Source organism: Galeopterus variegatus, unplaced genomic scaffold (genome assembly GCF_000696425.1).
Source record: "Galeopterus variegatus unplaced genomic scaffold, G_variegatus-3.0.2 Scaffold3278, whole genome shotgun sequence".
Taxonomy (NCBI): domain Eukaryota; kingdom Metazoa; phylum Chordata; class Mammalia; order Dermoptera; family Cynocephalidae; genus Galeopterus; species Galeopterus variegatus.
In genome coordinates, this window is record NW_007729389.1 from 178,753 (window position 1) to 191,332 (window position 12,580).

The 12,580-nt window shown below is 37.7% G+C and overlaps 2 pseudogenes; both read right to left on the bottom strand.

Moving 5' to 3' along the window:
* Positions 1–1,641: 1,641 nt before the first annotated feature.
* Positions 1,642–3,094, bottom strand: LOC103600257 (annotated as a pseudogene).
* A 7-nt stretch (positions 3,095–3,101) lies between these two features.
* Positions 3,102–3,481, bottom strand: LOC103600258 (annotated as a pseudogene).
* Positions 3,482–12,580: the final 9,099 nt, after the last annotated feature.

The window sequence follows — 12,580 nt, forward strand, 5'->3', positions numbered from 1 at the left end:
TGGCAGAGAGCTCGTGTCTAAAAATAGAACATGTTTACTCTGCTGGCAGCTGCTCAGTTTCTCTTTGGACTTTGCTCATAGCAGTTGAGTGTCTTAGTTTCTCTGTGGACTGCTTAGCTTATAAGCAGGCAGGCAGTGTGGTGCGGGCTAAATAAAAATTATTCCTTCTTCAGTCAAGGCTCCAAGGACCTTTTTGTCTGGTTACCTAGCTCGTAGACCTGCATGTGAAGTGTTTGTGAATGGGCTCGAGGAGTCTGTGTGCTCCAGACCCTAGCCCTAACTCAAATCCACAATGATGTGAGGTAGTTGGAAAAACAATGAGATCGATGGGGTGCTCTCCCAGCCTCATCCATCATCAGTTCCCATCCAGATGTTCTGTTTTTCCTCTTAGAATCCCAAGAACTACAAAGCCCAGTGTCACACAACAGGCAGTACATCATGTAGAAGGAGCCAGTATATGTGATGAGACATGCAAGTGACAAAGTTTTTCAAATACCTTTCCCCCACAATAAAATAATCTTAATCAAAAAAAAACTTAAAGCGAATTGTGAGGAAAATGGAGCGAGTATAGTCAGNTCCAAGGAAAAGCACCAGGCAACTCACTTGTGGGGAAAACAGGATAATTTAGCCAGACTCCCTCAGCTCAGGTCTGGTTGGGGGTCATGCAGCACATTTCTTGTAAACAAGTTGTGTGTGGATGGAGTTAGTGCACATGTGCACCAATGTATCTTTTTAGTTCATTGCTATTTGTGTGTTCTGCAGTTTGTGAAGGAGGCTGGCTGGCAGAGAGCTCGTGTCTAAAAATAGAACATGTTTACTCTGCTGGCAGCTGCTCAGTTTCTCTTTGGACTTTGCTCATAGCAGTTGAGTGTCTTAGTTTCTCTGTGGACTGCTTAGCTTATAAGCAGGCAGGCAGTGTGGTGCGGGCTAAATAAAAATTATTCCTTCTTCAGTCAAGGCTCCAAGGACCTTTTTGTCTGGTTACCTAGCTCGTAGACCTGCATGTGAAGTGTTTGTGAATGGGCTCGAGGAGTCTGTGTGCTCCAGACCCTAGCCCTAACTCAAATCCACAATGATGTGAGGTAGTTGGAAAAACAATGAGATCGATGGGGTGCTCTCCCAGCCTCATCCATCATCAGTTCCCATCCAGATGTTCTGTTTTTCCTCTTAGAATCCCAAGAACTACAAAGCCCAGTGTCACACAACAGGCAGTACATCATGTAGAAGGAGCCAGTATATGTGATGAGACATGCAAGTGACAAAGTTTTTCAAATACCTTTCCCCCACAATAAAATAATCTTAATCAAAAAAAAACTTAAAGCGAATTGTGAGGAAAATGGAGCGAGTATAGTCAGGCCCCCTTGCCTCATATCCAACTGGGTGTGATTCAGCACATCCATTGTAAATAAATTATATAATAGTGTAACTGCACATGTGTGCCCATCTACTCCTTGGCTCATTGCCATTATTGTGTACTTTTGGTATATAAGACAATGGCTCTAAACCACTGGCTGGCAGAGCTTGCATGGGAATAAAGCATGTCTACCCTGCCATCAGCTGCCAGAATCTTTTTTCAACTACCTAGCCTGCAACCTGCACAGGATGGGGCAGAGGGGTCTGTGATCCAGCCCAACAGAAGAGTCAAAAGCCAAATGTAAAATCAAAGCTGTAAACTCTATCAAAGTTCAAAGACTTTCTTGAAGAATCATTCTTTACCAGATGAGCGTGGTGATTTATTGATGGAAACTTCAATTCAGTTATTTCAGAGTCAGGGGAGCTGCTTCCACTTCTGTCACTATAGGTATCTCTGAGAGAGAGCCTGCAGCCTTTCTGAAGGTAATGTGGGAATCACCCCACCAAGGCCAGGAGGAGGCCGAGGGAAGGGGGAAGAAGGGCTTGATGGGTCTGGACAGGAACTCAGGGTGGTACTGAACCCCAACAAAAACAGGATGATCTTCTAACTCCACAATTTCTGTTCTCTCTCCTTCAACATCTTAGCCAACAAACTCCAAGTCTTGCTCTTCCAAACACTTTTCCAAGACTGTATTCACGTCAAATCTGCGGCAGTGCCTCTCTTCCAAGTAGGATCTCCACAGCGTTCCCTCATGAGCAAGTTCTTGGTCTGGAACAAGTTTCTCCTCTCTCATTGCCTCACGGCTCTGCCATCTACTCAGGATTGTGTTCTAGCATGTCTACAAGCACAGGATGACTGGTCTCAGGATCAAACTGTAGAATTGGCATCTTGCCATCCTAGCACATTTCTTGAAAATTCGACCACCGTCAACTGAATTCCTAAGCACACAGCCAAAATAAAAAGCTTTTTCTGTTTGCACGAGGCAATTGCTTGGATTTTTCCTTCTGTTCCTTGGACACCACACCCTCCTGGAACCAGCGCTTCATGAGCACTGCAGAGCTTCTGCCAGGCTTCATGGTAGCATACTGGCTGTTCATGTAACTTGCTCGGCTCCAAGTCTGTAGAATTTATGTACTTGATTTCCAGTTTGTGGTTGATTTCCAGTGCAGAAAACTCCAGACCTTTACTGGCAAAGGCATAGGAGTCTGAGAACTTTGTGTATTTGCCTACCAGGGAAATAGAGCAGGTCTCCAGCAAGCGATCATACATGTCAGTCATTTCTATAAACTTCTTCGGCATTTTTCATGGCTGCCTCTCAACAGGAAAGTCAAGTCTTCAGAGAAATTAATCTATGACCCTCTTCTTCTCTAATAATGAGGGAACTCAGTAAATAGATGAGACACTGTGGACATGGATCACTTGTTCAGTTTCAACATGGCAGAACATCAGTATTTTCTCTCTCATTGATGTGTCGAGAGGATTTGAGCAATAGCACACAACCAGACCTGCGGAAAGCCCAAGCCCTCCAAGTTCCTGAACACTATTTTGGGTGTGTTTAGTCTTCTGTTCCCTAGCTGAGGAATTAGACTTACAAAAGTTCTCTCTTTTGACCTAGAACTGAAACTGACTGAAGACCTCGATAAGGGCATGCTTTCTATATCTTTCATTGTTCCACAGAGCTCAATAACACATGTGAGGCTCTAGGCCATCTTCATCTACAGGTAATAATGCCTATCTCATGACCACATCCTTTACGTTCCTAGTTAATGGCCTACTGGTATATCTTTCCAGTGGTCAGATTATAGTCTTTGGTGAGGTGGATATCAGGGAACTGCTCATAGCTATCCAGGTCAAAGTCTACTTCCCCACCATCAACCAGCACAAAAACTTCACCATGCTCATAAGGAGAGTATGTTCCAGCATCAGTGGTAATGCAGGGATCAATTTCAATTGAAGTATTTATTTGTGCCCACACAGATGTCAATGATTCCTCTTCCAATTCCTGGTATAATACCGCCAGTAACTTACATGTAAACCACATGACTTCAGTATTGTGCCCACACAGATGTCAATGATTCCTCTTCCAATTCCTGGTATAATACCGCCAGTAACTAGAATGTACTTCATTTTCCTTTTTGACCTGAGATGGGTTTCAGATCTGCCTGTCAGCTACAGAGCCAGGTCAGTGATGTGCACAGTGAGGTGCCCACAGCCAGTGACAACCCTGGCCACATGTGTCCAGCAGTGTTTCATGAGGGCGGGCTCCAAGCAGTGAGCACACAGAGCCAATAACAATAATCATGGATAGCCAGCAGTCTAAATTTTTTAAGATTTTTTCTCTACCAAACCAATTCACTACAGCAATGCTTAAGTAAATTATACATTCTCTAGAAGTTTCTGTAATAAAGGTTTAAAAATATTAAATTTAAAAAATTTTCTTTGTGGTGCTACTAGGCTTTAAGTGAATTCCCCAAATTGGATGTAATTTGGGTACAGATATAAATAAATCAGCACACATAAATAACACATTTAATTTGCTAAGCCATCTGATATTAGAGGAATGGTACTTAGCATTTGAGAAAAAAACTTGGTATTATTTTTAATTTCACCTCTTTTTTGCTGCAGAAATGTATTTAAAGTTTCTACTTCTGAGCATATATTAATTGAATTCCCACTATATGATAAGTACTATGTAAGATACTTTTAAAGGATAGAAAATGTGACAATGCATATTTCTCTTCTCAAGTAATTCAGTCTTTTGAAGGTGACTATATAACCACATACAACATAAGACAGATTTGATGTACTGTAAAGTGAGAGTTATATAACTTTTTCAAGCAAGATAGCAGAATGAAAACATATGAGCTCCTTCTCCCTCCATTTTCAATTTAAATAAAAATGCTAATATATTTATACAGTGGAATACCACACAGCAATATGAAAGAAAAAAACTATTATTATATATGCAACATCAAGGATGACTCTCACAGGCATTATGTGGAGTGAAAGAAGCTAGTTACAGAAAAATTACATAATCTTTGATTCCATTTATATAAAGTTCAAGAACAAACAAGACTAATATAAGGTGATAGTAGTCAGAATACAGGCTACCTCATTGATGCAGGGTGAGGAGAAGCAGTTAATGACCTGGAAATGGCACAAGAGAACATTCTAGGATGGTGGAGTTATATATAGGTCGATGTATATGTAAAAATTCATTGAGTTTTACATTTATGACTAGTGTATTTACAACTAGTATGCTTCATGCCCTTTACTGTTTATGTGTTGTGCTTCAATTAAAGGGTTAAAAAAAAGCAGTAAAATTTTGTACTATAGAACAAATTTATCACAGAGCTGTGATGGGAGAGTATGTTGGCCTAAATCAAAATACTGTATATTCAGACAAGTTTCTGCAAACTACAAAGAGGATAGTATTGAGCAGAGGATAAATCAGAGCAGAGGAAAGAGCTGTCCAGAATATGCACAAAAAGTGCATATTATGCCTGAGATGAAAACTCTTTAATGCAGAGCTCCAAAGTGGAAACAAGCATAGACAACAGGGAGAGAGGGCAAGGTTGCTAGTTATTAAGGTCAGTAATGTCAATGGAATAATGTGCCGTATTTCAGCCCTTCTTCCTGCACCTCCCTCCCTGGCAAAGCTGGGACTCTATCCTCAGAAAGGGAAACACTGAAGAATATAAACAACCAAGAATCCAATTTCTTGGATTTTGACTCTCAAAAGTGATGATTCAGAAATACGAAAATGTCTGGAAAAATACTCGATTTATCAGAAACAACTTTTCCTTGCCCAGAATATATAAAAGAGAATGAGAGTAGAAGGGTAAGTAAAGAGAACTGAAATGTCAGTGGGATTCCTGAGAAGGTACCCCATGCTCACCACTCCACAGAGAAAGCCGCAGAATATGAAAAATGGTTTTACCTAAGAGCAGAAGTGATGTGAGTCCCAGACCTGGTGTAAGTGTAAGAAACAACAGTGTTCCAGAGTGGTGTACTAGAAGCATGGAGGAAGCCTGGAGGTGAGGCCAGAGAACCCTGTTCCTGCAGAGGTGGTGGAAGTCACCTGAGAAACAGCCAAGGAACATGAAGACTGCTCTAAGTTGGAACAGGTGGAAACAGCAGGTATATGCTTGGACTAATGACCAAAGATCAGTTGGAAATTATGACATTTAAGCCTTTGCCAGTGTAGATAGATTTAAAAAAAAAAAAAAAAAAGCACATGTGCCAATCCCATCCAAATGTCATAGCACTATACAAGTCCCTCAGATCTCAGTCACAAGGAAAGAGGATATTATAAAATGACTAAGAAATAGAGATTGAATTTGATTAGAGCAAAATTAACTCTACCAAGATTACCAGATAGATGAGAAACACACATCAGCACATGAGAAAAATATATCAGGAAAAACTGAAGAACTGAAATTAGAATAATAAAGACAAGTTGAGAATATAAGAAAGTATTAGTAACAATTTGACTGCTATTTTAAAGAACATCGAGAAAATATTTCTTTAATGCAAGAATAGTTTCCAATAAAATAAATGAACTCTCAGGCACCAGAAAATTTAAATATCAAATATGAAATTAAAACTTTTAATTTAATAAATTTCAAGCAGATAGCCCAGAATAACACTGTCCAATAGAACTTTGTGCAATGATGGAAATGTTCTAGATCTGTTCTATCCAATATGGTACCCATTAGCTACATGTGACTATAAAGCATTTAAAATGTGGCTAAAACACTTGAAATGTGGAAAATTGATTTTTTAATTTATTTAATCTTAATTAATTTTCATGTAAATTTGAATACCCACATATGGCTGATGGCTACTGTATTAGTGCAGGAATAGAAAATAAAAACTATAGCGTGAGAAGATCAAAATATATGAGAGAAATGAGATTCAGGAAGAACTTGCAGCATTTATCTGATGGGAGTTAGATACAGTGAAAGGGAGGAAACGAATAAGAGAAAATAAAGCATAAAATGAATCAGAGTGGAAAAAAAAGACTCCGGTTATCAGATAACGACAACCTTCAATAAACTGAGGACTAAAAAGGGCTTATACCCTCATCTGTTTTTCAAAACCATCGGAACACTAAAGATACACAAAAGTGCCTGAAATTTCCAGAAAAAAAAATAGGTTAATTGTAATAGAATGAAAATAAGATGATTATCGTATTTCTCAGCTGTAACACTTTCTTCTAGAACACCAAGCAGCAATGGATTTAAACAACCGAGGAAAAACAAACATGCAAAAAGTATATATATTTTTTTAGTTCCAAATTCTATATACCCAGACATATTATTAATTAATTATGTGCATAATAAAGGAATTTCCAGACAAGTAATAATTAAAAGTTTGCCTACTGTGAACTGTCTGTGAATTGCCTCTTTTTGAGACGATTACTTCAAGATATATTCTAACAGATTTTTGAGGGGATATGGAAAGGAAGTAAACCAGCTACTCTATAATCTATTTCATTACCTTATCTGAAGGACACTTTTGAAAAAGAATCAAGAAAAAGATGATCTGGTCCAATTGCATTGTAACATGTAAATACAAGACTTTCTTGTGAGTACACTAATAGTACTTACCATGAGAAAAATCTTAATCTCAGAAATGCTTTGAGTGAAATGTGTCTAGTTAGAATTGTTTATGGTAAACAAATCTAGAATCTATGTGTTTATAATGCATAGCTCCCTGAAAAATATCACAGACATTGTGTAGCTATCTGGATATAAGATGAACCAATTAAAACACTTGATACTTAAAACACGTGGTAAAGACTTTAAGGATTTGTTTATTAAACTTAAAAAAAAGGATAGTCTATGTGTTTATAATGCATAGCTCCCTGAAAAATATCACAGACATTGTGTTGCTATCTGGATATAAGATGAACCAGTTAAAACACTCGATACTTAAAACACGTGGTAAAGACTTTAAGGATTTGTTTATTAAACTTAAAAAAAAGGATATGTGTTGGTGTTTGTTTGTTTATATATTTGTATATAGATGTGGAACTGTTCCCGCAAAATTTTTTTAAAAGACTATGACTTTTTCCATTTATATGCTTTTCCAATTTGGCAAACCTCATTTGACTACATATGTGTGAGTCTATTTCTGGACTCTCAATTCAGTCACGTTCTGTGTCTATCCTTTGGCCCATGTCGTTTATTTCTGTAGCTTTATGGAAAGTCTTTAAAGCAGGTACCAACTTCGTTTTTTCTTTGAAAAAATAGTTTTGGCTATTCTTGTTTATTTGCTATTCCATATAAATCTTATAATTCTTTGTCCATTTTTACAATAAATATTGCCATGACTTTGACTCCAGATATGTTTGGAATTTGGGATTATTTGGCATCTTAACAGTATGGAGTCTGTTTTTGGAATTTTTTGCTTTTTTTCTTTTATTTACTTTTGATTGCAACAAAGTTGATTTACATATCTGTGGGGTACAGAGTTGAATATCAATATCTGTGTGCAATATATGATGCTCAAATCAAGTCAAATTAGTATATTCAGCACTACACAATGTAATCGTTTTTTGTGTCCCTTTATCAATTCCTCCCTTGCCTCTCCTTTTCACCCTTTCCCACCTCTGGTAACCTCAGATCTGTTCTCCCCTTTTGAAAGTACCACCTATTATTGTAATCGTTGTGTCTTTCTATCTGTTTTTTATTTATTTGTTTTTTAGATCCCACTTAGGAGTAAGGACATGTAGTATTTCTTTTTCTGAGCCTGGCTAATTTCACTTAATGTGAACTTCTCTAAGTTCATCCATGTTGCTGTGAATGGCAGTATTTCATTCTTTTTTATGGCTGAGTAGTATTGCGTTGTGTACGCATAGCATATTTTCTTTATCCAGTCATCCAACAATGGACATTTACATTGGTTCCAACTCTTGGCCATTGCAAATAAAGCTGCAATAAATATGGGGGTGCAGGTATCCCTTCGATACGATGATTTTCATTCCTGTGGGTATATACCCAGCAGTGGAATTGCTGGATCACATGGCAGTTCTATCTGTAGTTGTTTAAGGAGTCTCCATACCATTTTCCATAATGGCTGCACCAACTTACAGTCCCACCAATAGTGTAGGAGGGTTCCCCTTTCTCCACATCCTCAGCAGCATTTGTTATTCTCTGTCTTTTTGATAATGGCCAGTCTAACTGGGGTGCGATGATATCTCAGTGTGGTTTTGATTTGCGTTTCCCTGATGCTGAATGATGTTGAATACTTTTTCATGTGTCTGTTGGCCCCTTGTATATATCTCTTTAAGAAATGCCTATTCAGCTCCTTTGCTCATTTTTTAATTCAGTTATTTGGTTTTTTTACACTACTTAGAACCTCTAGTACAAAGTTAAATACAAGTGTAAGAACCTTTTTCCTGACCTTAAAATAAAAGTGCTCAGTCTTTCATTACTATGTGTGATGTTAGCTGTAGGTTTTTTGTAGATATTCCTTATCATATTAAGGAACTTCCATTCTATTTCAAATTTATTAGAAGTTTATCATTAATTTACATTGAATTTTTACAAATTCTTTTTCTGTATCTAAGAATGTTGTATTGTTTTCCTTTTAATGTCTGTAAGGTCTGTAGCAATGTCTTTTCTTTAATTTCTGATATAATAATTTGTGTCTTCTTTCTTCTTGGTCAGTATGGTTATAGGATTTCATTGACTTTTCTCTGCTGTTGTATTTTCAAATTTTATTTATTTATGTTCTTTATTATTACTTTACAACAGCTGATTTGGATTTAATTTACTTTTATTCAGGTTTCTTAAGGAGAAAGCTTAGATCACTGATTCAAGACATTTCTTTTTTTCTAATATAAACATTAAATGCTGTACATTTCTCTTTAATTTTGATTCATTTGCATCCCACACATTTGGCAAGATAAATGATAGATAGATGCACTTTTAAACTTTTTTAAAATTCAAAACATTTTCAAATGTCCCTTCTGAATTTTCTCCTTGATCCATAAGTTAATTGAAGATATGTTCTTCAGTAAAGAATATTTGGCAATTATTCCAGATATCTATCTGGTTTTGATTTCTAGTTTAATTCCATTATGACCTAAGAACATACTTTGTACAAAGTTTTTATTTGAGAATTTTCATGTGACTCTTTCTTATTGTCTTCACTCCTAAAATTTTCCATCTGTTCATGCATGTTGTCCATCTGTTTATTAGAACCTTTAACATATTAATCGTAGTTATTTTCAATTCCCTGTCTGATATTTGCAACATTTGAGTCATTTCTGAGTCTCACTCAGTTGACTGCTTTATCTCTTGGCAGTGAGAAGTTTCCTCCCTCAATTTTTTTGGTCTCTTAATTTTTTATTAAAAAAAAATTACTGCCAGATATAGGATTCAGTATGGTACTGATTTATGAAAGCAGCATTAATGCCAACGATAAATGCCATTTCTCCTGCTAGGCCATTACTGCGGGAGGTTGAGTAAATCTACTCAAGAGCTGAGCTCAGTTTGAATTCTGTGGTTGCTATAGCTAATTCAGTTCACCACTGTCTTTAAATTCCTGCTTGTTCTTAGGTTGGGAATGGTTTGCTGATGGATTTTTGCAATGTTTCTGCTCCACCCTAAGTTTAGGGCTTCCCTGTGCAATTGCACCTCAGCAAGAAATCTCTCATTTTCCCCAGTAGTAGTCTGCTGTTTCTGTGTCTTAGAGCTTAAAGTGTTGTGGCTATGGGCTGGAGGTGGGTATTTCTGTTGTACTGACTCAGCCTCAGTTTAAGCAGTCACTGTGTCTCTGAGTCTTAGAATTTGAGTTTTCTCAGTGATCCTGCTCCAAACACGATGATAGGAAGCCTCTAAAGGTCTGGGCTCTTCTGAGCACAATTTCTGACCCTACCCTATGAATAGGGGATTTTTTTTTTTCCTTTTACCCTTCCTCCACCTACAATGGAGACAACTCCTTGCACTGGGGCTATGAAGTTTTCTGCTCTTCCCAGCATCTTATGACTTTTTTTCCCCTAAGTTAAGAAGAGACAAGTAGGGGATTTATGTGTTTCCTTCAGTGGTGGCTGCACCTCTTCTCCAGGCCTGCATCTCCAAAGTGAGCTACATCCAGTATCTTCCCTGCTGACAAACTTTTTTTTCAGCACACAGTGAGGTCTGTGGAAAGAGCTTGCAGGTGGGTGTCTGTGCCTCCCAGAGCTTCTAAACTTTTATGCTATCTGGCATGCATCCTTTGTAAATTTATTAAAAATCACAGTGAAATCTTCTTATCCACTTGTAAGGTAGGTACATGGGTGAATTTATGTTTATTCTGCCCTGCCTCTGAGGCACCTTTCTTCCCTCAGATTCCAGGCTATTTGTTGTCCTACGACATCAGGTCTCTGCTGAATTCAAGATATGTTATGATTTTGAGAATCGTTTGGCTTGTTCTTGTTATAAGGCAGAAAGATACACTTTCTAGGAGCCTACATCTTAGGCAGAAGTCAGAAGTCCTTGGATTTTTGTTGTTGTCACTGGCAGGTACTCATGTCATCTTCCTGTAAGTGTCCAGATATATTCAGACAGAAAACCATACAGGTGTGTTCTTTATTGTTCACTTATATAGGACCCGTTTTCCTGACAATACAGCAAATCCTTTGGTTAAAGCACAATAGTCTACAAATAGTCAAACCCTCCACTGAGGGTAGAAGCCTAACTCTTTTTTCCCCTGCTAATTCCACTACTAATGCCCTTGTGCAAACTTGCACTTGACTTCTTCATCAAGGCTTTACAAAATGGCTATGTGCCCCTTATTCTGCATCCTCAGTTCTAGGAGCTCTTATCAATAAACCAGACACACAACCCTTAGTGGGATTTATCAGCCAGCCCTGTTTTTCAGCTGGGTGCCTTGCTTCTGACCATCCTTTTCTGAAGAGGCAATTATCATGGTAACAGTGTAGCACACTGACTTTCTGTTAGTGACTGTTAACTCCAAGAATATGGAAGTATGCCAGCAAATTTAAAAACCTCCATGGCAATGCAGTGAATAAATACTGATTCACTTTCCTCAAGAATGCAAATAGTGACTGGCTGAATCTCCAAATTGGAATGGCTGTATTGGTGTTAAATTAAATTAGATTTGGCCTAAAGCTGCCTCTATATTTTGACTTCCAACATAGGGAACTGCAACCTAATTTAGTATGTATACAAACAGCAATCTAACTTAAGAGTATATTCTCATAACAAATAGCTGGAGTCTCAGCCGATCACAAGCTGCCAACTGATCAGACTATGCCCACATAAAGCAAATGCCTCATTATATCATGCCCAAATAAGGCAAACACCCATCTGTAACCAATCACACTGTTTCTGTGTGTCTATAAATACTTTGCTAGGTAGTATTTATAGACACACAGAACCTCTGAACCTCTCCTGGTTCTGATTGCTGCCCTGTGCATGAATCAGTTTTTGCTCAAATAAACTCCACTAAGCTTAATTTTTGAAAAGGTTTTCTTATCTTATCAATGGAGTGCCATCTCCCTTGATCTGATATACTTTCTTTATATAAGGGTTATATAGGTTACATTCTCCAGGGTTTTAGGTTTCAATCCATGCAGTAGGGGCTAAGCTGATACAAAAGGCAGTTAGTGTTACAAAAGCAAAACAAAAAGCAGAATTGGTTTGTCCATATCATTAAGAGGATGGGAAATCCTATTATGGTAATTGAAATGTGGAGCCTTGAAGAGGTGATTGGATTGTAGGACCGTGCAGTAGTGAATGGATTAAAAATAGTGGTCAGGGGTATGGTTCTGAGGGCCTTGGAAGAAGAGGAGAGTCTGCCTTTCTCTCTCTCTGCTCTCTCTGCTTCCACCATCTTGCAATGTGAGACCCCTGGGTCACTGTCACCACCACCAGATGGACTTTGGACTTCCCACCCTCAGAAACTGTAAGCAATAAATTTTGTTTTCTTTATAAATCGCCCAGTAGCAGGTATTTTGTTAGAAGCAACAAAAACGGACTAATACAACTGCCCTGCTAGAATATATTTAAACTGTTAATTCATTTAGCAATATTGCTCAAGTGAATGGTCTACATAGTTTAAAGTGTAGAAAAATTGTAAGAAAAGTTTTGTAGTTTAAATTAATTTGAAATTTGATTTAAAACTTGTTTTAAAATTATAAATTAATTCCAATAATAAAAAACAAAACTTAAATACTAGTAAACTTAAAACTGGAGATAAATTGCAAATTTC